The sequence below is a fragment of the Amphiura filiformis genome, chromosome 5 (genome assembly GCF_039555335.1).
Source record: "Amphiura filiformis chromosome 5, Afil_fr2py, whole genome shotgun sequence".
NCBI lineage: Eukaryota > Metazoa > Echinodermata > Ophiuroidea > Amphilepidida > Amphiuridae > Amphiura > Amphiura filiformis.
This window is the reverse complement of record NC_092632.1, coordinates 77,510,580-77,536,150: the sequence shown is the minus strand read 5'-3', so window position 1 is coordinate 77,536,150 and position 25,571 is coordinate 77,510,580. Positions and strand designations below refer to the sequence as shown.

The 25,571-nt window shown below is 38.7% G+C and overlaps 1 protein-coding gene across 1 annotated transcript in view; it reads right to left on the bottom strand.

Annotated features, from left to right (window-relative positions):
• LOC140152403 (ral GTPase-activating protein subunit alpha-1-like) overlaps nt 1-25,571 on the bottom strand; it is a 210,080-nt gene that overhangs the window by 82,299 nt on the left and 102,210 nt on the right. The gene's annotated exons all lie outside the window — the stretch shown is intronic.

Here is a 25,571-nt window from a genome sequence, read left to right as displayed (position 1 = left end):
TCTATAGGCCTACATGTAGATCAGCTCTTGAGCTGACCTTCATTTGGATAATCATGGTAATACATGTAGTATCATGTATTTTAATCCTTTACTAAGGGACCGTTTCAAACACTTGTAAGGGGGGGGGGGCTGATGCACAAAGGATCGCCCTGAAAATTTTTGACCCTCCTAAGGGGACCCTGAAAAAATGACCACAAATTTTCCTGGAAAAATTAAGTTTATATGCTTTTCTATGGGTTGAACCACAATTTTCATGTCAAAAAGGTGGGCCCTGCAATTTTTGAGGTCTGTAAGGGGCTGTGCAATTTCCAAACGGCTCGCCAAAAAGCGCTTGCCCCCCCCCCTCTCGGCCCGCCAAAAATCGCTTGCCACCACCCTCTCGGTCCGCCAAAAAATTCTTTGCCCCCCTTGAACATGCCAAATTTTTGAGATCCCAAATTCGAACTCTAAATGGTCTAGATTTATGTTGCGAAAGCAGCAAGCAGGAAAATTTGCATATTTAAGCGTTTCCGTACTATTTTCCTATGTCTTTTTAGAGCGTTTTATTTAAAAGACACCCCTTGAATGCATGCCAAAAATCGCTTAATTGCCCCCCCTTTTTGGCTCGCCAAAAATTTCTTGCCCCCCCAGGGTTCATAATTATTGCACAGCCCCTAAAGGGGGGGCGGGGCAAAAAATGTTCGCGATGAAATGTTTTTGCACCAGGTCCCCCTTACGTGTTTGTGAACGGTCCCTAATGACGAAGTGTTTCATGTTGAAGGTTCATGGTATGTACTATGTTGAAACTTGAACGTTGATGTTTTATGAAAATTCTAAAAATGTGAGCGTCCAAGATTTCACATCAAAAATAGCATTTTACCCAAGTTTACAGTATAAAAAAAAAAAAATAGACAAAACTTGGTTCAATTTTAAGGACTAATTGTTCAAAAAAGGGGGGTTAGCCTATTCAATGTATGCTGCTGAAAAAACGGGGTCACCATAGGGTGTAGGATTTGCCAAAAATACTGGGGTCTTTTTCGGGCACATGACTTATGTCAGCTTATGTCAATATATCATGGCTTGCTATTAAACGGCCCTGCTTTTAATTGGTGTAATGTTTGCTTTTCCCCAGTCCCGTGGGAGATTCCCCGTATCTAGGGATGGCGCTGAAAATGTGTCTAAGCAATGGGCTGGGGCTAGTTCTTCAGCGACCATTTTCAGCGCTTGATTTGGTATGGTACGGTATCATGATATCATGTCATAAGTCATAACCCCGGGCCGGCCATACCCTGATATCAGGCCCCATAGCCTTTGTATGATGTGGTAAGTAACAATGAACTTTTAGTGCACTCCACTCCCGGATGTTGATGAAATCCCCTACCACGTATATGAGTTCGAAGTTTCATCCGAGCTCCGTCTTGTATTTTATTTCACAATATCATTAATATTAAAATATGTCGGTTCCGACGACGATGGAGATTTTCAAGGGGAATGCTTTACTCCTAATCTAATAGGCTGCTGAAATACCAGAGGGAGTGACGACAGTTTGGGGAAATTTACCCCATATTTTAATCACGGCCGTGGCATCGACAACGTGAGGTGCCTGACGGACGCGAGATATTGTGGAAGGAAAGAATAGTAGAAAACTGGTGAATCAGAATTGTAGTTTCAAATAAATATACTCAGATTCCATAAGGTTGGTTATGAGTAGAATAGATTCTTACCCATGAATGTCATCGAAGAAGGTTTCCAACTGCCAAATATTTCCTTCCATCTCGGCCTCCTCACAACACGTCTTCAACGTGAACCCTGCGCATGCGATATTGCCATACCATGATAGCCGGTCGACTCGTCTCGACCCGGGTCTCGACCTGGTCGAGTCAAGTCGAGTTTCCGGCCGTTTCGCGTTTTAGTTAGCAATTCAGCACACAAGTTTGGCCAGAAATCCAATGAATTGACTCCAAATGATAATACACTGTACTAGTCCCAATTTTAAATCAGTCATGCATGTAAATATGCATATCTTTGCATATAAATGGTTAATATTTCGATTTCCATAACATCAACATGATCAAAATACCTCCATGATCAAATCAACAATCATGACAACTTTTCAACTTCTTTCTTTTCTATGAGACGCCAAGTGTAGCTATTTGTAGTTGGGTTTATTGATTGAGTAATGGTAATAAAGACCTTCAAGCACGGAACTTTATTAGGGACACATCATTAGATTCTCGGGGTAGGAAGTTTTTGAAACTAAATTCACCCACTACCATGACTACATCATACTACATGAGCAAAAAAAAAAAAGTGCTGAAATCACTGGACTTAACGAAAATTTCTCCATCCCCAATGTCGAAAAGAAATCTAGGCCTATGCCACTGTTAATGACGTATATTTTTGGTTTCTTTTTTAGGACTCGAAGGGGGGGGGGTCAAAAAATTGAGACCATAAAAAGGGGATAAAAAAAGTCCACCCTTTTTTTAGGGGAATTAAACATTTTTTGAAGTCTGAGGTCAGGCACAAACACAAAAGTTAGACATTTTACACAGATTTTCTCTACTTTGTGGCATTTACGAATTTCCGTGAGCAAACCCCAAATTCCGTGAATGTTTCCGTTTTTCCGTATCACGGAGAAATCATGGCTTTAGCCATGGCTTCTGACTGGGGGGACAAATGCCTCATACCCCTTCTGGTTACGCCACTGCATGCTAATGTCCAGCTGAGATTGACCGGCGTAGGTCGAAATCTGTATCCTGAATCTGTATCTCTACGTACATACTTCATATATTTCAACCGATTGGACTACCTAATCGACCAGTCGAAATACTAATTTTGACAAGTTGAATATAGATTTCGACCACTGCCTATAGTCGAAATATCGATTCCGACTAGTTGATTGTGTGGGCTACCAGTCGAATTGGGTGTATTTCGACCGCTGACGGTCGGAACAATTGAATGGATTGGGTGCTCAGGCTATTGTATGGTGGGTGCGAACAGTCGAAAGAGTGGTCGAAAGAGTGGTACAGTCCACGGTGTGCCTGTGAAACCATCTAGTTACTATTTATAACATGAAAATGTATAACTTCGATGGTGGAACTGACATGGTGCTTGCCAAACCCAGCCAGAAGTTGTGCAAACCAAATTGTGTGGATTCAAATATGAAATAAATTAAACTAGAAGTTTGATGATAAAAGAAAGTGAATCACTCTATTTTTCCATGATAGTGACAAATTCCAGTTTTCAAGTCATCATGGGCGTCAAATCGGTGTGGGTAGGCCTACATGGATATCTTAGCTGTGCAATAATTATGAGCTCTGGCGGGAGGGTAAAAGTGTGTGTGTGTGTGTGGGGGATTTTTGGCGAGCGAAGGGGGGGGCAAGCAATTTTTGGCAAACATTCATGGGCGCCTTTTAAATAGAACGCTCTAAGGCTATTATTTTCCTGCTCTCTGCGCTCGCAACAATTTTTCTAATTTTTCTTAATGAGACATGGTGTAGAAATAAGAAACCTATTGCAAAAAAAAACCCAATTCAAATCAACACGAACTCTTTAAACAATGGGCCTACACTAAAGCCACGATTTCTCCGCGATACGGAAAAACGGAAATTTCACAGAATTTTGGGCTTTGCTCACGGAAATTTGAAAATGCCACAAAATAGTGAAAAACTGTGTACAATGTCTAACTTTTGTGTTCATTTGCAAAATAAAACAAAGAAAAGTGATTATTTAGCAATAATCAAACAATCCATTCTAGCATTAATTATAGGCCACGAATGCCCACGATGCAAGATTCGGCCATACTACAATAAAAGCGTATAAGTAAAATAAAATAGAAATATTTTTGGAAGTTAATCATTACTGCACAACCGTTATTTTATCTAACAATTTAGGCCTACATTCATACTGATGACATGTTGTTTTCAAACAACTGGTACTTTCCCTCATTAATTACGGTATTAATTATTCATAAGTTCATTTATACACGTGGGAACCTGATTTTGTACATGCGCACGGCACATGACCGCTCCTTAGTTGGGATTCACGATTGACTGTATATGGGGTCCTCTCGCTATTCGAAGGTCCGCCATACCAAAGGGTTTTTTTCGAGCGTGTAATTTTACCATTAGCTATTCGAATGTAATTAAAGGTTCGCTATTCGAAAAAAAACCGGTTCTCTATTACGAAGGTTTTCTATTCCGAAAATTCCCAAAACACAAACAGGTTCTCTATTCCGAAATTAGAAAGGTTCTCTATTCGAATATGAAAAAGGTTCTCTATTCCGAATATTCAAATATGGGTTCTCTATTCAAAAACGAATAAAGGTTCTTTATTCGAAACAAGTCACCGTGTTCTCTATTCCGAATACCAATTCCGCTTTACCAATGTGTCATGTGTTTTTGTTTTTCTTCGAGTTTAAATTACTTGGAGAACAGTTTGAGGTTTGTAACTGTGGAGTCTGCAACGTTTTGCACGTGAAGAACAATATAGAAAATTAGCTACTTTGTATACAATTTGTTATAAGGTAGTCACCTCACCGTCATCATGCATGGTCATCAAGTATTGCCAATCAGTCAAACCACAGATATTGGAACAATATCTGTGGTCAAACTGAAAATTCAACAAAATTTTACCATTATGTAGGCCTACATCCAGTGTATGCAGAGCGAAGGGGGGGTAACCTGCTGCGTTACCCGGGGTTCTAGAGTGCCCGTAAAATTGAAGAAAACATATTTTACTACGGGCAGTAAAAGCAAAGAAAAGGGACCTCAGGGGCCCGTAAAAGGTAAAAAGATACCTTGTAATAAGGCATATTTTCTTTGCTTTAGGGCCTACGGGCCAACAAAGGTCTCTTTTCTTGTCCATTAGGTCTAAGGTATCTCTTCTTTGCTTTTTACGGGCCCTCCGAGGTCTCTTTTTTATGGGTCCATTAAGGGGTGGGGTATGAACGTTTGGACAGTATTTATTGTGGGACACTATAGCACATCAGACATATCGAATTGCATTCTGAATACGAAGAATGTCCTTCTGATATCAAATAATTTTGATTTTTTTGAAATTCGCAATGTAATACACATTTTATGGCAAATCATTAAAAATTGATATTTTTTGATATTTTTCAGTACTTGAAGTAAACTTTATAAATCTGATGATTTATACTTAAAGTGTATGTAGGTGGGATGAAAAGCCGACGACCAATGGTCAAAATTTTGACCTTTCGTATTGAAGATATGGATTTTTTTTCCCAAAACACCACACACAAAAATAGGTCTTTTGGGAAAAAATCCATATCTTCAATATAAAAGGTCAAAATTTTCAATTGATCGTCGGCTTTTCCTCCCAGCTACATACACTTTTTAAGAATATATCATTATATTTAAAAAATTTATTTCAAGGACTGTTATATCAAAATTTGAAAATATCAAATTTTAATAATTTGTCATAAAATTTGTATTATATCGTGAATTTCAAAAATGAAAATTATTTGATATCAGAAAGACATGCTTCAGTATTCAGAATGCAATTCGATACGTCTGAGGTGCTCTCATGTCCCACAAAAATACTGTCGACACGCCATAAACGCTCATTCTAGGTCCCTTAAGGTATCTTTTCTTTGCTGTTTAAGCTGTTTAACATATACTCACTAAGTTCTTTTCTTTCCTTTACGGGCCTCATTTGAATAAAGAACCTGTTTTAGATTTTGGAATGGAGAAAACTTTTTCATATTCAGAATAGAGAACTTTTTCATATTCGGAGTAGAGAACACGGTGACTTATTTGAATAAAGAACCTTCTTTCGTTTTCGGAGAGAACCCATTTTTCATATTCGAATAGAGAACCCTTTTTCATATTCGAATAGAGAACCTTTTCTGTTTTCGGAATAGAGAACCTTCGTAATAGAGAACCTTTTTAATTTTCGAATAGTGAACCTTCGAATAGCGAACCTTGAATAGCGAACCTTGAATAGCGAACTTCGCCCCATATCCCGGGCCTGGCTGGGGCGATGATGTACCACGCAGCATGATTACCACGTGTTTATTAGGCTATGCATGTTGATTTTAATTTCTTAGCTATTTCTTGGATGGAAGACCACAGTTGTTTTCTGCTTAAAGTTTGATTGCGTTATATTTTTGTTTTCTTCCCCATTCTGCTGATTCTGAATTGTCAATTTAAGTGAATTTTAGTAAAAAAGTTCAATGTATGCTTATGTTTCATCGATAGGCCTATTTAGCGCATTTTTAACTCAGCTACGGTTGTTATGTTAACCATGTTATTGTTAACTAGTCAAAGTCGGCAGCGGCACATTTTGTGTTAACGAAAACAATGGAAAACTGGGACGAAAAACATTTCAAACTTCAATAAAACAAGAAAAAAAGTTCTGAAAATGATGCTCTGGCATTCAGTATACTTGAGGAGAATGGTTTCTGTCCGAGCGAAAGTGGATGTAACCATTTTGACATGTTTTGATGTGTGTATTTTCACTCGGGTTGATCTTGACCTCTGAAATGCTTTTTGTGCATGAGGTTTTACCCTGAGGTTGCTGTATACTCTCCAGAGGCAAAAAGTAATAATTTACATAAAAACACAACTATAATCCAAGTTGCCCGCCAAATGCATCATCCAACCAGCGCGTGTTGAGATTTTCAGATTCGGACTGACGACGTGATTTTCAGATTCAGACTGACGACGTGCTTAAATTGCAGATTCGGACTGACGACGTGATTTTCAGATTCGGACTACAGACGTGCTTTTCAGATCGGGCGAAAGGCGTTTCGGATGAAGACTTCGGACTGATGAAGTGTTGGACTAATGACGTGTTTTGTATTTTCAGACTAGCGTTTTGGGACTGACGAACCTAAAATGACTTTTTTTTTTTTTTAATGTCGGGCATATCTAGGCATTAACAGCTGAAATCTAGGAGATAACGCTGACGAAACTTCGGCCAGATACAAGTGACCAGCCTGGTGAACGAAGGAGTCGCCGTAGATACCCAGCAAACACAAAACGTTTTCGACATCATTCGCAAAAGGTTATAAAAGGTTGTCAGAAAACGTTTAAATGTCGGGTTATATAAAGGGTATATTAAGAGTATAAAACGTTTTCATAACCTTAAAAACATTTTTGATAATCTACTGCTCAGCAAACAAAAATGTTTTACAGAAAAGCGTTTAAATGTCGGGTTATATAAAGGGTATAAAAACGTTTTAATAACATTCCAAAAATATTCTTGAAAACTTGATACAAAACATTCTGAACAGAATGTTATTTTGGGGTTGAAAAAATATTTTGCGAACAATGTTTGCCCAAAATATTTTCAATAACGTTTTAAAAACGTTTTCATGACCTTTATATAACCCGACATTTAAATGTTATTAAAAGGTTTGAAGAAAACATTTTAAGAACATTTCTGTGTTTGCTGGGTTCAAATATTTTAACATAATGTTATTTAAGTATTGACACAATATTTGGCAAAAATGTTTGCAAAAATAGTTTACAATAAAATTTTTTGAAAACATTAAAAAATATTGTTGCAGTGTGTTTTCATACAAAACGTTTTAAACGTTATCATGACCTTTATATAACCCGACATTTTAATGTTATTAAAACGTTTTTACCTAAACCAAAAGCCAAAATATAACTTATTAAAACGTTTTTGTGTTAGTGTAGCCGACAATCGGGCGTTACCCTGATCGGAACCGCCTGTAAACGAGGTCTTTTATCATGGATCATCTGCCCCGCCATTACCAGATGAACCACGGGAGAGCGGAGATTTTTTTTCTTTTTGGCCCTGCGGGAATCGAACCGGACCTCTCGCACCAAAAGGCAAAGACCTTAACCAGTGTGCCACGCTGCTCCCGACTTTCGGACTGGCGAACCCCAGATATAGTAAATTTGCACTTCGGACTGACGACGTTTGGACTGAAGACGTTTGGACTGACACCCTGCACCCATACCCGTATTGACTAACCATAAGACATTAGGATACGTGATTGGCACAAACACGTTAAATTAACATGTTTACTGAAAGACATAAATCTCCATGCTAGACAAAAATTTTGCAGTGTAAAAGCGCCGATGAAAGATTATTCACATAAGATCGGCAAAATCGAAACTAAAAAATACGGCATCATGGCTTATACTATTCATAAAAACAAAAGAATATCAAATTCAGGCCTATTATAGCATAGGTGTTTTACTGATCATGCGGATGTAGGCTACATCAGTGGCGGATCCAGGATTTTTGAAAAGGGGGGGGGCACAAACTTAGAATCATCGGCGCGACAGCGACGTACGTCGCGCTTGCGCGACGCAGGGGGGATGTGCCCCCCTCAGAAGGGAGAAACTTTTGCAAAATGAAGACCTAATAGAAGTTATTTGGTGGACCATTTTGGCACTATTGTGTACAATTTTAATTTGAAAAAGCCGAAAATTTGGGAAATGACGGCCCCAATTTGAAGTCATTTTGTCGACAAGCTTTCACTATTATTGTGTAAATTATTGCTTTAAACATAAAAGGTCGGGTGTCCAAAACAGAAGGGAAAAGGTTAGGCCAAATAAAAAATAAAACATGTTTCACGTCCCCTCCCGCTTCCTTTTTTGAGGTTTCTTCAATTCTATTTTTATTTTTTGAAATTCAGTTATAACTTTTCAAAAAATATGTCTAGGAAGTAGAGGTGCTTTCTATAGCCTTGCTAATATACAAGAAACACTTTTATAAGGTTTTGTGATAGTTAGAGGGGGCCTATCTCTCAGAACAACAAATAAAAAGAGGCCTCCTCCTCTTTCCAGGCATTATTGCATACGCTAAAATAGCTCTAATTATGGGTATTTACACCGATTTTGCGATAAAAAATAAAAAATAAAAAGCCACCTCTTTCTCCTTTTTTTCAAAAACCCGGACGTGAAACATGTTTTTTATTTTATTTGGCCTTAACTTCTTTATGCATACACAGGGCTAGGGTGTGTCTGAGGGGGATGTGTCCCCCTCAGAAGTGAGAAACTTTTGCAAAATGAAGACCTAATTGAAGCCATTTGGTGGACCATTTTGGCACTATTATTGTGTAAAGTTGAAATTTGAAAAAGCCGAAAATTTGTGAAATGACGGTCCAATTGAGGTCATTCGTCGACAATTTTTCACTATGAATGTTTGCTTTAAACATAAAGGGTCTGGTGTCCAAAGCAGAAGTGAAAATGGCAACTTCTTTATGCATACGCAGAGGGGGGATGTTCCCTCCTGAGAAGTTGGAAACTTGTACAAAATGAAGGCCCAATTGAAACCATTTGGTGGAAAATTTTAATACTGTTATTTGAAGTCATTCGTCGACAAATGTTCACTATTGTATCAATTATTGCTTGAAACATAAAGGGCCCGGTGTCCAAAGCAGAAGTGAAAATGGCAACTTCTTTATGCATACGCACTGGGGTGTCTGAGGAGGGATGCTCCCCCCTCCGAGAAGGTAGAAAATGTGTGAAAATGAAGGCACAATTGAAGCCACTCGTAGACCAATATTACTGTAGGCCTAATTATATTGCTTAAACATGTTAAAACATAAAGTATACGGATGTCCAAAACAGAAGTGAAAACGGTGACCTTGTTTATCTCGCATAAGAAGTTGAAAAATTTTTCAAAATGAAGGTCCCATTTAAGTCATTTGGTGCATCATGTTTACACTATTATCATTGCTTAAAACAAAAAAGGCGAACTCAATTTGCAAAATTTTAAATAGGCCTATTAGTTACACTTGTCCCGGGACTGGTCCCGACTGCCACTTTCATGCACGGATTGGTGTTGAAGTCAGCATTGAGTCCGTCGTATATCACGTAATACTGATGTTGGTGATCAAGCGTGGCCGGGCCCTGCGTGTCGGGCCCGCAGTAATTTCACAGGATTTTGGGCAGAGGACCCGCCTTCAAGCAATGCCTAAAATAATCACAGACAAGTAGGCCTATATAGGCTTGGGCCCACTCAATTACGTGCAAATATTTTTCCCTTCTTCTCGCCCGGTCTTCTCCATTTTCTCTTCTTTTCTTCTCTCATTTTTGCCCTTTCTCTTCTCTCCTTTCCTCATTTTTTTAGCCGTGAAGGGGCGGGGCACGGGCCCGTGTGCCCTTCAGTCTGGATCCGCGCCTGATGGAGGATGCGCCCCCTCAGTATTAGGAAAAAAATTAAAAATAAAGGCCGAATTGAAGCCAATTCATGAACGGTCAGAGTGTGCCCCTGCATGGATCCGCCACTGGCATGGGAGGCCGTTGATGTAAAAATGAAAAGCAAAACAGAGGGGTTTTATTTATTTTTTTCCAACAAAATTGTTTAAAAAAAATAAAAAATTAGGACCCTCGAAAAGGGGGGGGGGGCACGGGCCCGGTGTGCCCATGCCTGGATCCGCGCCTGGGCTACATGTAATCAAAACAATTTGGGGAATAGCCATATACACTCATTTAACGTAATATAGTGACCATTAAAAGCGGCGGGTAGGCCCATACGTTCGCTAACAACATGAATAACAGTAATTATTAAAAAGAAATGTAAAAAACGCGAATTGAAGATAAAAATGTCCATTTGCATTACTTACGATTATAGTTTCCTCTCTAAATTTAGTCATTTCCTTGTTACATATCAAAACTGGTATAACATAATTTATATTATAGTAAAAGCCTACCTTTGCTAAAACTGGGTTTTTTTACAGTGAGTATTGAAGTCAGCGACAACGATTCGATTGTAGAAAAAAGAACCAACGCAAACGAGAAACCGATGCGACTGTATGAAAAAACCAACGCGGGTGATGTGAGAATCGACGCGAACGAAAGAAACCGATCTTGCGGATGTGTTAGGCCTATAGAAAAAAAAACCAGCGAGAAAAAAAACACAGGGGTACTTAAGATTGGTTTTGGTAGGGACGTGCGCTGGAAAATTGAAAATAGACCTATGCATATACCAATTTTCCAATATGGGCTAAATTTTCACAAAAATGTCCCGATTTTTAAATTGGTTCAAATTTAAGAATTTTTTTTTATATTTTTTTTAAAAGAATTTAAGAATATTTTGAAAAACGACCCATCATAGACTAAATTTTGGGGCATTGCTCTGCACTGCAACTCCTGATTCTAAAGTGTACATGATGTCCGAATAAATAAATAATAAATAGTGATTAAACGGACGCAAACCCTCCGATTAAGGAGTTTTTACGTAGCATCCGCAAAATATTACCCCGAAAGTGAAATAGAAAACATTATTAACAATATTTAGAACGGGCACAGATCCTCCGATTTTGGATTTTTGCGTAGCATCCGCAAAAACTCCGAAATTGGAGTAGTAAACATTATTAACAATATTTAAGGGGCGCAAATCCTCCGATTTTGGAGTATTTGCGGCGTCCTGAAAACTCCGATTTTGGAGTTTTTATGTAGTATCGCAAAAACTCCGAAATTGGAGTATAGTAAACATTATTAACAATATTTAAAAGGGGCAAATCGTCCGCAGAAACTCCGATGTTTTAAAGCCTGTTTAAAATATCATGCTGCTTTCGTGAAGCCCTTCTATGTTCTGTTCAATACCAAATGCAATCGACCGTGAAAAAGTCTTGAGTAGCGTCATCATACCCACTTGACCCGATGAGCAAATGTATGTGCCTGTACCGTCCGTTTAACGTGTTTACAAACAATTTACAATATTTCTACTTGGCAAAAACAATGTTGCTAACAAAAATTTTTAAAAAACCCAAAAACTGATGAATTTTCCACTTTTTTTCATCTCAACTGTTAATAGTAATAATAACTTCGGTCATGTATTATGTCCTTCTGTTATTTTTGATCAGCAAGATTCTAAATCAGTTCGGGGGCACTGCTAATTCAAAGACGTCTTTGATATCAAAGACTCTGCGGTGCCGAGTCACCTGTCAATATCATAATTCAGAGACGTCTTATAAATCACATACTCCCTAGTCTCAAAACCCAGCCGCAAACAATATTAGTAAATGTTGGTGATGAGCGTGAACCGGCGCTATGCGGGATTGCGAGTTGGCCTGATCAACATGATCAGGGTTGTAGCTAGCCAAGTTGAGTGCCCGTGCTAATTTTACTATCCAATTTATGAATTAAATCGCGGGCTCGGGTACACTCTTTCTAGTGAGCGTGAGAAATCGGGGAATGCTAAAATAGTTTTAGTTGCTCTTTTCATGAGCTTAAATGCTGCAGTATAACTTTCCTCCCTCGACGAAATTTTGCAGACTTTCAATTCTCCGTACACATCAAAACTCAGCACGTGGTGATGAATGCACCAAACTTTTACATTAATAATATTTCATAGAGTATTATACTTGAACAGCAACATTACAGTGGCTCCGGAACCGCCGGGGCCTGGGGGGGCCAAGTACCCTAGAGCCCCCCCAATAATCTGAGGTAAAATTCATAATTTTAGGGTAAAATTCATAATTTTAGGGGGTAAAATTCATAATTTTAGGGTAAAATTCATAATTTTAGGGTAAAATTCATAAATTTTCGGGTAAAATTCATAATTTTAGGGTCAAATTCATAAATTTTCAGGTAAAATTCATAATTTTAGGGTCAGATTCATAATTTTAAGGTAAAATTCATTATTTTAGGGTATAATACAAAATGTAAGGTACAATTCATGTAAAAATGTATGCATGTCAAAAGCTTCCCCCTCCCGCACCCACCCCCTTCAGCGTTTCGCGCCTCGGAGAAGGCCACAAATTTTGGGCCCCCCCCCAATATTCAAAATCTTCCGGAGCCTCTGCATTATATGGGGAGTAGTAAATTAATTGTTCAGGCCCCGAGTCATGGAAACAATTTCAACCAATACCAAGAAACTAGAAATATTTTTTGTCACTATTTCATTAAAAGATCAGTTTTAATTTCTTAAAATTATTATCATCGTTATACTTACAGAGCGTTTTTATAGAATCCGGGACCGCCGGGGTGCTGAACTACACAAAATTTCAAAGGTTGAACATCGTCATGGGAGCGCCGCTAGGGGTGTCTGAGGCGATGTGCCCCTCCCCTCCGAATTAGTCATTTTTTCAATGTGAAAGACCCAATGGAGCCATTTGGTGCAACACGTTTATCGGTTATTTTTGGAGCACATATTTTTTGCAGATTTCCAACTGAGCATGAATTTTAGTTTTATATGAACACTGTGCTCAATAATTGCTCCAATTCAGCCTAAGTTTAGCCTTTTTCTGTTTTGACGCAACACTTGAAGGGATGTGCTCATAGGCCTTTAGGCATAATATCTAAGATAGGCCTAAATTTCATAACAAATTTCCTGCGGACCTGACTTCTGGGCCGCACATTTTTTATGGATATGAACCTGCTCAATTAGGCCTATGGATACTTGCAAGTTAGCCTTTTCTTTTTTGACGAAGAAGGGTGCCTCCCTCAGAAGTTGGAGAATTATTTTAAAAGTTAATGAAAGGCACAATAAAGTCATTTGGTGTAAAAGTTTACACTTATTTTTGGTATTATTTTGGGCATAATAGATTTCAACGGACCCGACTTGTGAGGGGGATATTATTCTCAAACTTAAAGCCAATTGGTGCACATTTTGCATTAGGCCCCTATTATTAACTTATTTTTCCGACCATTATGATTAAGCATAGCCTATAGGCCATATAATCATGTCATGAATCATGCCGGGAATCATGATAATGCATACACTGTTAGAAATGTTCCGTAAATTTTTCGGGAAAATACCTGGCAGTTCTATTGCCAACCTTTTCCCGTAAAAATGACGATTTAACAAGTATTTTACCGTAAAATTAGCATATTTACGATATATTGCCGTAAAATATACGATATGCGGTATAATGTATGGCCCGTAATATTTACGGTAAAAAAACCTGGCAGTTCTATTGCCAACGTTTTCCCGTTAAAATTACAGTAGCGCCGTAAATATATACACGATAAATTATATGAAGTAGTCTTCAAACACAATCTGTCAAGACAAATACGGCTATTTCCTATTTGAAAAATGTGGACGATGCAACTTATTACAAAATTATCAAATTTAACGGTACTAACATGCCTATTTGTAGATAAATTAAAATTCAGTTTACGGTAAATTACCACAAAATTTTACGGTTTGTGCCGTAAAATAAACCGGTGATTTCTAAGAGTGTAAATGTATTTTAGAACGGATTCAGTGGATCCGTGTCACAAATTTCAAGCAAGAACCTATGATGCGCAATGACTCAGAATGTACTCTTTCTCGTTTCTTCTTGTTTTCTTCCTTGTTTTCTTTCCATTTTCTCCCTTTCTTTTGCCTAAAATGCGGACATTGAAATGAGCCTGGCTGTGGCAAAAAAACCATTTTCAACCCAGTTTTGCTAATATTTTTGTAACATTTTCTTCCCGGTATATTTGTTTTCAGTTGTGAGGATATTTCTTTCAATTTTTAGGAAATTAGACCCGAAAAAGTAGGCCTTTTACTTTTCCCTCCTTTTCCACCCCTTCAATTTTGTAGGGGCACTATATACCCAACTGGCTATGCTCAGGCCCGTCTGGCGCAGGGGTGGGGACGTGCGGTGGGGCAAAAGTCCCCAAAACATAATTTGCGACCGTAGCGAGCAAAAAAATAGGTTTTTTTATGCTCTTTTAGTCAAAAAAAAAGGTCCAAAGTTTGTGAAGAAGGTCCACTTTTTACAAAATCACCACCCCCAAACAAAAACAAAAACGGGCCTGGCTATGCCACTGCTCTGTCACTCCTCCATCCTCTCCCTTCTCTCTCTTTCTTTCTCTCTCTGTCTCCCTCTTTTTTTAAGACCCGGGGCTGCAGGCCCCAAAGCCCCACCACCTGGGCACGCGCCTGGTTTACCGTAATTTGTTGATATTTTGAGCCTATAATCATAACATAACCCCACCCATGTCAATAAAATACAAGTAGGCCTATCCATATTTCTCCGAATTCATCCCATGCACGTGAGCAAGGGTTAGGCCTGAACGCTTCCTTAGGGGCCTACCATAGGGGGGGGGGGGCACTCCAACTTCATGTTCATGATTTGATTTGATTTGTTCGGGTTTTGACAAACATAAAAAAAAAAAAAAAGCATATTGAAGCTTATATTTCCATTGGGGTCCATCTAAAACACCGGGACGGGTTAGGAACAGTCAGGGGTTAACACCCTACTCTTTTCAAACTGACTGTGCGAGATACATGTACAGGTATAGCTCTCTGTATATCTATACCTATTTGTTTTCAAAGTCAATATCACAGCCAATCTCCAGCGCCGGGAATTGAACCCGGGACCTCATGCACTAAAGGCAAGTACCCTAACCATTAGACCACGCTCTCCCTTGTTTGGTGAAGTTCATGAGAGGGAGATTCCCCCCTCTCCAAAATAGGGGGTCTATTTACAGGTACATGACGTGTACCAATATGTGGGAGTACCCTCCGTTTTGGTTAAGTTCGTTAAGTTGAATTACTACCATTTTGTACATTATACAGTCGACAGACCTGTATTGTGCTCTTGTTTGGTTGGATAGTGTGTTCATGTTTGGTCTGTACCCGGTATTACTCCTGTTTGATGAGAAGGCCTAAGGGTGCACCATTTGATTTTCGGGGGGCGGGGCATGCATGGCAGGTTGGACAAAGATTTGGTGTAAATTTCTATACAAATATAGAGGGTCATTAGGTGTAAGCTTATTCTATTGAGAGGTCTAATGACGTGTACCAATGATGGGAGTGTCCCCGCCCGGAAGAGCACTCAACTTCATGTTCATGATTTGATTTGATTTGTTCGGGTTTTGACAAACATAAATAACCCAAAAAGCATATTGAAGCTTATATTTCCATTGGGGTCCATCTAAAACACCGGACGGGTTAGGAACAGTCAGGGGTTAACACCCTACTCTTTTGAAACTGACTGTGCGAGATACATGTACAGGTATAGCTCTCTGTACATCTATACCTATTTGTTTTCAAAGTCAATATCACAGCAAATCTCCAGCGCCGGGAATTGAACCCGGGACCTCATGCACTAAAGGCAAGTACCCTAACCATTAGACCACGCTCTCCCTTGTTTGGTGATGTTCATGAGTGGGAGATTCCCCCCTCTCCAAAATAGGGGGTCTATTTACAGGTACATGACGTGTACCAATATGTGGGAGTACCCTCCGTTTTGGTTAAGTTCGTTAAGTTCGAATTGCTACCATTTTTGTACATTATACAGTCGACAGACCTGTATTGTGCTCTTGTTTGGTTGGATAGTGTGTTCATGTTTGGTCTGTATTACTCCTGTTTGATGAGAAGGCCTAAGGGATGCACCATTTGATTTTTGGGGGCGGGGCATGCATGGCAGGTTGGACAAAGATTTGGTGTAAATTTCTATACAAATACAGAGGGTCATTAGGTGTAAGCTGATTTGCCTCCAAACAGGGGGTCTATTGAGAGGTCTAATGACGTGTACCAATGATGGGAGTGTCCCCCGGCCGCCCCGGGAGGGGGGGCACTCCAACTTCATGTTCATGATTTGATTTGATTTGTTCGGGTTTTGACAAACATAAATAACCCAAAAAGCATATTTGAAGCTTATATTTCCATTGGGGTCCATCTAAAACACCGGGGCGGGTTAGGAACAGTCAGGGGTTAACACCCTACTCTTTTCGAAACTGACTGTGCGAGATACATGTACAGGTATAGCTCTCTGTATATCTATACCTATTTGTTTTCAAAGTCAATATCACAGCAAATCTCCACCGCTGGGGTTGAACCCGGGACCTCATGCACTAAAGGCAAGTACCCTAACCATTAGACCACGCTCTCCCTTGTTTGGTGAAGTTCATGAGTGGGAGATTCCCCCTCTCCAAAAATAGGGGTCTATTTTCAGGTACGTGACATGTACCAATATGTGGGAGTACCCTACTGTGCCTCCGTTTTGGTTAAGTTCGTTAAGTTCAATTACTACCATTTTTGTACATTATACAGTCGACAGACCTGTATTGTGCTCTTGTTTGGTTGGATAGTGTGTTCATGTTTGGTCTGTACCGGTATTACTCCTGTTTGATGAGAAGGCCTAAGGGATGCACCATTTGATTTTTGGGGCGGGGCATGCATGGCAGGTTGGACAAAGATTTGATGTAAATTTCTATACAAATATAGAGGGTCATTAGGTGTAAGCTGATTTGCCTCCAAACAGGGGTCTATTGAGAGGTCTAATGACGTGAACCAATGATGGGAGTGTCCCCGGCCGCCCGGGAGAGGGAGCACTCAACTCCAACTTCATGATTTGATTTGTTCGGGCTTTGACAAACATAAATAACCCAAAAAAGCATATTGAAGCTTATATTTCCATTGGGGTCCATCTAAAACAGCGGGGCGGTTGGGAACAGTCAGGGGTTAACACCCTACTCTTTTCGAAACTGACTGTGCGAGATACATGTACGGGTATAGCTCTCTGTATATCTATACCTATTTGTTTTCAAAGCCAATATCACAGCAAATCTCCAGCGCCGGAATTGAACCGGGACCTCATGCACTAAAGGCAAGTACCCTAACCATTAGACCACGCTCTCCCTTGCCTGCAGAAGTAAAGTTGAGCGCAAAACTTAATGTTTTAACTTTGGCGCTCATGCACGAGAAACTGAGTCGATGTAAACCTACCAGATATGGTATATGCGTTTACTGTGGGCATGAGTCAGGGTGTAGACATTGGTAGATATGGTCAGAGGCGGCACCAATTTACCATGATTTTTTAGCGGGGGTGGGGGTGGGGGCAAAATCGCAAATTTGACATTTTTGGCCTAAAAAGTTAAGTTATGCTATCAAAATACCCTTTTCACGTACATGTTTCATTTGTTTATTTTATAATTCAAAAAGTTTTTCTTGATCAAGATACTAGTATTCTTTTTTATGTTAATGTTTCATTTGTTTATTATTTATAATTCAAATTACGCTCAATCCCGCCATCCATGGGTATTTGCAACATCAAGCGAGAGAATTGAGATTATTTTATCTACAATGCGGCCGTGAGGGTCCCGGGGTGAGGGTATCCCTATTTCGACCGCAGCATTAATATTGCATAGAGTCCAGTTCCGACATATCCTATAGGCTTTTTTCAGTTATTCAGTTACGAAAAGAAAAGAAATAAAATCAAACAATACTTTCACGACAGGAAACCTATTTGTGATTTTAAATCATGCTGTAGAGGTATATCGCCATGAGAAGAAAACATCAAATAAAATACCTTACTGACGACAGGCAGGTTGCGACAACACAGGAAAATCCCCATCTATACATGTACATACTTGACCCAGTGATGACCTATAAATAGTGGTAGGGGCGGGGTGGAACCATGTACCATGTTTACCAGGCAATTGGCACCTACACAGGTGTGCGTGTGGTCATAATTAAAAGTCAACATCAAAGTTTTGTGTGATGGGGAGGAGCTTTGTTGGCGGGATGGAAGTGAGACTGAAACTTCGGGATTGGTGGTGGTGGTGGGTGATGAGAGTGAACTCGGGGTGCAGTTGGCTTCACAATACACCAAAAGACCCTTATATGCAGCTTCCTGATTATTATTATTATTTATTATTGATAATCTACATGTTAAATGATTGATGACATATGTTTTGAGCATCAATCAAAAAATATAGGCCTAAATCTGTCATCTGTGCGTCTGAACTTTAAAAATCAATTTGCAAAAAATAAATAAATAAATCAAACAATTTCCTGCCAATTTCAGTTAAACTGTTAAAGCAAATAAGCCAAATTAGTTTTTCTTTCAAGTATTAAGTTCTGATTTGAAGTAAATATTGATAAAAGTTGATCAACCAACCCGAAATTTATTAAAATGATAGTAGGGCTGCCATCCCTTGTACAATTACGCAATCATCCATCATAAAAATTGGGGATTTGCTAGGAAATTCCGTTCTTTTGAGGGAGCACCAGTATGATACATTTTGTATGTGTGCAGTTGGCTAATGCACCATATAAAGCAGAAAATTTTATGAGAAAAAATATATGAGACATTTTGCAATATTATGATTGAAACAGTATCGACGTGAGATTATTTCCAACACAAGCTCCTGTATTATTTAATATTCTTGAATAATATATATACTAATCAACTTAAAATTGCAGTATCCCTTAGAAAATTAAAAACATTTGTAGAAAACATTCCTAAACCTCTCGCAGTGACCTTTCTGCCTCTCCAGTGGCGGCGTCACGTTGGCACGGGAATATATTCATATTTATTTATTCATCAATCAACATCTCCATACACATCCAAGTTAATAAGCAGTAAGTTACAAGAATATTGACAAAGTATAATGGTAACAATAGATAAATTATAAGTTGTATACACAAAGCAACTGTAAGCTGTATAATCCTTCCAAGTTTTGGCAACCTTTTTTTTTTTTTTTTTCTTCTTTTTTTTTTTTTGCTACTTTCAGCCACTTCTTGACAATTCGGGTCAATTGTATCCCCGCTCTCCCCCCATATTTTGAGCCCCCCCCAAAGTCATATGATGCGTCCCTAACATAATTCTACCACCCACATGTTTCTTTGCAATTGCTTACGCTGGAAAATCCCCAGGGTCAAGCGTGTAAACAAGTGGGAATTTCCGATCGTATTGCCATGGGAAATAAAGCCCCATCAGTTTATACAATCGCGAATCATATAATTTGTTTACAGATTTTTTACAAAAAAAAAACCCGGATGTTTTCCTAATAATGTTACTATAACTTACTAGGCCCGTGTTCTAAAGAAACATAATTATTGGCGACATATCAGATTTACTAAAAGAAAGCAGTATGAAGAAAGAAAATGATAATTAGGTAAAATCGCATGAAAATATTAAACTTCAATATTACAATCCCGGACTTGAGTTTAAAAAAACATTCGCAAATTTAGGGGGCTGGCATTGAGGGAGCGGGTGTCTCAAATTTACAAAAAGTCGGCGTCAATAAAATTGCGACCCCCCCCCCCTATTTCGGCAACAACAAACATTATGACCCCCCCCCCATACACCTTGCCCCTGAACAAGCTAAAATTGTATTGAAATCAGTCTTTGAATAAAATAAACACCGTCTTTGGTCATCTTATGACTCCCTATTTTAGGTCATCAAAAATTTACCCCCCCCCTATTTTTTACAAAAATTTATGACCCCCCCTCCAGTATATTTGGAACCCACCAGCCCAGCCCCCCCACCCATTAAAACAATCACACGTACATACCCAACCAGTCAGTATAGCAATTCGTATAGCCACGCCCCGCTCACAGGAACATTAATTAAACCAAGGGTTCACCCAGCGGTCAAATTATGTTATTCATTATTTTACTTTCTCACGGCCCTAACTTAGCATGCATGGAGCATTGACCTAGTTTACGACAGTCATGCATGCAAGAGCTGGGGAATTCCCCGGCGTTGTCATGGTTGTCGCAAACATCGCAAACAATATTTATCTCGATGGAATTCTGGTTGTGCTTGGTATTGATGTGGCGACTTGGCACCAATATACCATTCTCTCTTTCTGTCTCTCCCACCCTTCCCTCACTCAAATCTTAGTATAAGGGAGTGTTCATTAATACTTTGGTAGGGGGGGCTGGTACACCTCACATTTTTCAGCTCAAAAACTTTTTGACCCCCCTCGATGGACAGCTAAACTTTTGACCCCCTCTTTTGACAGACAAAACTTTTTGACCCCCCCCTTATCGTATACTTATTACTTAATAGTGTTTTTTCCAGTGGTGTGGTATCTGTTTCACATGTCATTGAGGGACGCAAATGTTTGAAACATTCTCGGTGGGCCAATTGCGCATGAAATATATACAAGCACAAGGAAATTAAATACTTAATTTAGATTTGTCCCAAATAAGGGTGTTTATCTGATTTTACATAAATGAAATAGAGGATTTATTTGGAGGTGCATAGGCACGTCCGCATAATTTGGATCCGTGGCTATTATGATAGTACAAATCTTGGCGCGCAAACCGCGCAAAGAGTTTGGCCATATTGAGGCTTGAATGGTCAAATATTGTTTAAATTGGAACAAATTTAATATGCAAGAAGCTAAAATGGTCAAATGTGAGATTAATTTGGTCACGCAAATGTACACAGGTATCAGTTTTGGCCCCCAAAGATCGGGCCTATGTGTGCAAAATAATTGTGCAATGAGAAATCGTAAACTGAAGTGTGCAGTTTACGTGCAAAAGAAATCAATTTATTTGCAATATTTTCTTGATCTTGATTTTTGTATTTTGATCAGATTGGTACATAATCATATTTGTAGCCTACTTTGAAGAGATATAAAATTCTATGATAAAAAGTGCCAGTATTTCTTAGACCAACCCAGATGTTGCATGTTGCTGATCATCTTTAATGTTATATTAATTAATAGATATATGTACACTAAGTCCCATCATTTTTTCAAACAAAAGCACTGAAAACCAAAACTTGCCCATTTTAAAAGTGATATAGAGGGTCTCAATGCAGCGCGCGAAAATTTTGGGTTTTGAAGAGGAAAACTTTTTTTGGCCCCCCTTTCCTACCACCTAAAACTTTTTGGTCCCCCCTCTTTTAAGATCCAAAACTTTTTGGCCCCCTCCTTTTACCAGCCCCCCACCAAAGTATTTCTGAACACTCCCTAAACAATTTTTTTTTAATTGAAAATATTATTCTTTTGAAAATTATTTAAAAGCAAGTGTGTAAAACATGCACATTTTTTTTAACAATTTATGCGGTATGCTGCAGCAGCATTGATTTACAGCTGAAGGTACGCACCATTAGATACCCGTATTATAGGAGGGGCTAGGGAGTTATAATCAGGCAGAATTTGGGGGTTTTTGCCTCCGGATGTGGCGAATTTTTTTCACTGGCGAAGTTGTATTTTTTCTAATGCATACCTTTTACAGAATTGGGTAGGGAAATTTCTATTTATTTTTTACTCATCAGTGAGGCTTTTTTTTCATCTCACTGGTGGGCAAAGTTTTTTTTCGTCTCACTAGTGTTTTTTTTTACCCCCCCCCCTCACATATCTAATGAGGCGTTACTAAGTGGTAAATAGGTTAATGTCATGACATCAAAAATGCTGGGAGTGGACAATGGACATATTATTGTTTACATCATGTATCATCATGACCATACCCATGTGTATACGATGTGCATGATATTTTACCGCATTTACCACATTCCAGAGATATTTATATATGCGGTACGACTGTTGTATATTTGGCTATTGAATAAATATAATTATTGGTCTTTCGGCATAAATCATGACAATGACAACAACATAAGATTCAATAAATCAATACAGTCTGCAGGATGATCTTTCCGGGTGCGGTCTTGCAAGTCCTCGGATTTATATCTTGGCATGGTGCATTGGGTTGTTTGGACCGGGAGCTGCCGGGCGCTTATGCATCCTGGACTGGGGTTAGTCACTGAAGACCGCCGGGCTGAAGACCAAGGGTACTCATCCAGCTTGATGCACTTGGCAAATAGATCATTTGGATGTATAAATCTTACGTGCACTTTGCGTCCAACAACAGGTGTTTTAAGTTTTGAGTTGAAACACACACATCGGCATGCAATGATGCATAATCTTGAACATTGCACAGGGAAATCTAGAGCCGGGAGTCCGGGACCTAGCACCTAGATATTGGGTCTCTGGATTTCAAAACTTGAACTGGAATGAACATGGAGTGATATGCGTACTACTAGGCCCTACACTGGAATTATGCTGGAATAAATCAAAAGAGGAATTTAAAAGCGGCAAAAACAAAATGGATAATTTTGAATCTTGTTGGAAAAAAAAGCGGACGACAAAGAATTGAAGGAAATATTACACATTGTAGCAAATGATTTCAGGAATATAATTTATTGAAGCCGGGCAGATATGTTAAATTAATGGACTTGATAATAAGGTAAGATGCTGTCATTCAAGCGGTCTCAAGAGTCCGAATGTGAGTCATGGATCGGTAGCGCCAAATCCGGGGCCAAATGAAAGAAGATTTGCACACATTTTTATTATACAATTTATACAGTATCGATCGCATCATAATAATATCAGCAGTAAACTGAAATAGACCCTAATTGAACTTGACCGAAACGGGGATTTTATTTGCAGATAGCTAAAATTAAGCACTTCATTTTATGGATTTTCCGAGTGACGAGTTTTGGGGACCAGGCATGATGAGTGAAATTGACGGCCGTTTTTTAAATAGGCCTACAACGCAAGAACAAATCCCGCAGAAAAAAAAAAGAAAAGAATATCCAACAAAATAACACAAAGTGAACAATTCTACAAATAATTGTTAGCGAAATACTAAAAAGTATTATAATTTAGTACAACGAAGCCATCTCATTCAACTTGTGAAAGTCGTCCGTGGATGAGTTGAGCCCGGGAGTTGAGACATTCTCTCACGTGCGGAATCTATGGAGTTCGAATCGAAACACAGGATTTTATATAAATATTGTATGCGATCCAAATATTGGTCGATCAACGCATTACCGATATGTGTATTTTCTCATACCCTTTTGATACCAAAATTCATGTTAAATTTGCAGCGTGGCGTAAACTTGGACCAATGAAAAGCACCACGAAAGCGATGGCGGCTTATCGTGGCTGGGGCAGCCAATTTTCTTAGACTTTAGAGCAGTACTGTAGAATATATTCTCTACCTCCATGCCTATACACAGTTTCAACATTGCTAGACTAGTTAGTAATACTGTAGGCATTAAACATGTTGAATACTACTACATCAAACATTGCACTATAACTTTGGCAAACACATAATATCACTCAAAATAAAATAATCTTGTCTGTGCTTTCATCCGGAAATGATTGAGCCATTGATGTGGTAAAACAGGCATGCCAGCACATGGTTTGTTTTCAGATTTTTTCAATAGTATAACGACCTTCGGTAAACATGTTTTGAGATGAACAAGTCTAGTACTTTATTTGCCAGTTTGAGGGGTTGTCAATTTAAACTAAAACTGCTATTTGCACAATGGTTGAACTACCATGACTACTGGTCGGTTCAACTGGTTGACTACTGGTAACTACTGGTCGGTTCAACTGGTTGACTACTGGTAACTACTGGTCGGTACAACTGGGTAACAACTGATCGGTTCTACTGGTTGGTGAAAATAACCACTGGATGGCACAACTGGTTGACTACTGATTAGTTCTACTGGTGGTATAAATAACTACTGGTTGTCACAACTGGTTGGTTTAAGTAATACCGCCATTTGCTCGACCAGTTGTTCAACTGATGCATCAAGTATTCTACTGGTGAAATTGTGTATTTCAACCACTTTTCAATCAGATCCAACTAGCGACTGATTGGGAACCAGTAGGAAAATGGTTGGAGAGTCATTGATCAACCACTTTTCAACCACTTTGACAAGAGACAAACAACCAGCAATTTTTGTAAGGGTGTAACAAATCATTCAGTCTATTAGGAAACAAAAATAAGCATGAAAATAATCACACAGGAGAGAAACCTCATCAATGTAGTCATTGTGACAAATCATTCAGCCAATCGTATGAAAAGAAACGACATGAACAAATTCATACAGGAGAGAAACCCCATAAATGTAGCTATTGTAACAAATCATTCAGTCTATTGGGAAACAAGAATAAGCATGAAAAGATTCACACAGGAGAGAAACCTTATCAATGCAACTACTGTAACAAATCATTTAGTCAATTAGGACATAAGAAACAGCATGAAATGATTCATACAGGAGAGAAACTTTATCAATGTAGTTATTGTATGAAATCATTACATGATTTGGGTGACAAGAAACAACACGAAGCATTGCATACAGGTGAAAAACCTCATAAATGTAGCTATTGTAACAAATCATTCCACACATCGTTTGAAAAGAAACGACATGAAAGGATTCATACAGGAGAGAAACCCCATAAATGTAGCTATTGCAACAAATCATTCAGTGTCTTGGGAAACAAGAATAAGCATGAACAGATCCACACAGGAGAGAAACTTCATCAATGTCGCTACTGTAACAAATCATTCCGCACACTGGGTGAAAAGAAACAACATGAAATGATTCATACAGGAGAAAAACCTCATAAATGTAGCTATTGTAACAAATCATTCAGCCAATTGGGACACAAAAAGAAGCATGAAAAGATTCACACGGTTAATAAGACCTGACCCACACTGGAGAGAAACCTCTTTTTTTATGACACATTTTAGTGGGATAGCCAATTTTAATTTTTGTCCATGAGGCTTCTAAATTTTTAATGTCAGCACACCCCAAGTAATGAGCATACTCGAACTTGAGTAATGTTAGAAACTTTGTTTGAACCCAAAAGAGGAACTGAAAGAATGCAAACATCAACCTTTAAAGATTTAAATTGGGTATCACAGTAAAAAGAGTTAATAACAATAAAACAGTAGTTGCAATTTTTACTTCATTTCTTCTCACAAGGGGACTATTGAGTGTAGCATTTACAAAAACTTTCAACAATGGAAACAATCTTGGTTCTAATGTAAATATTGATTCTTTGCCCTCTATTGTACTTGTGTTACTCGCCTGTAAAGATCATTAGTAAATTAAAATCCATATCAAAGAGCTTTGTATGTTTTCAACATAAATGAAAAAATACCA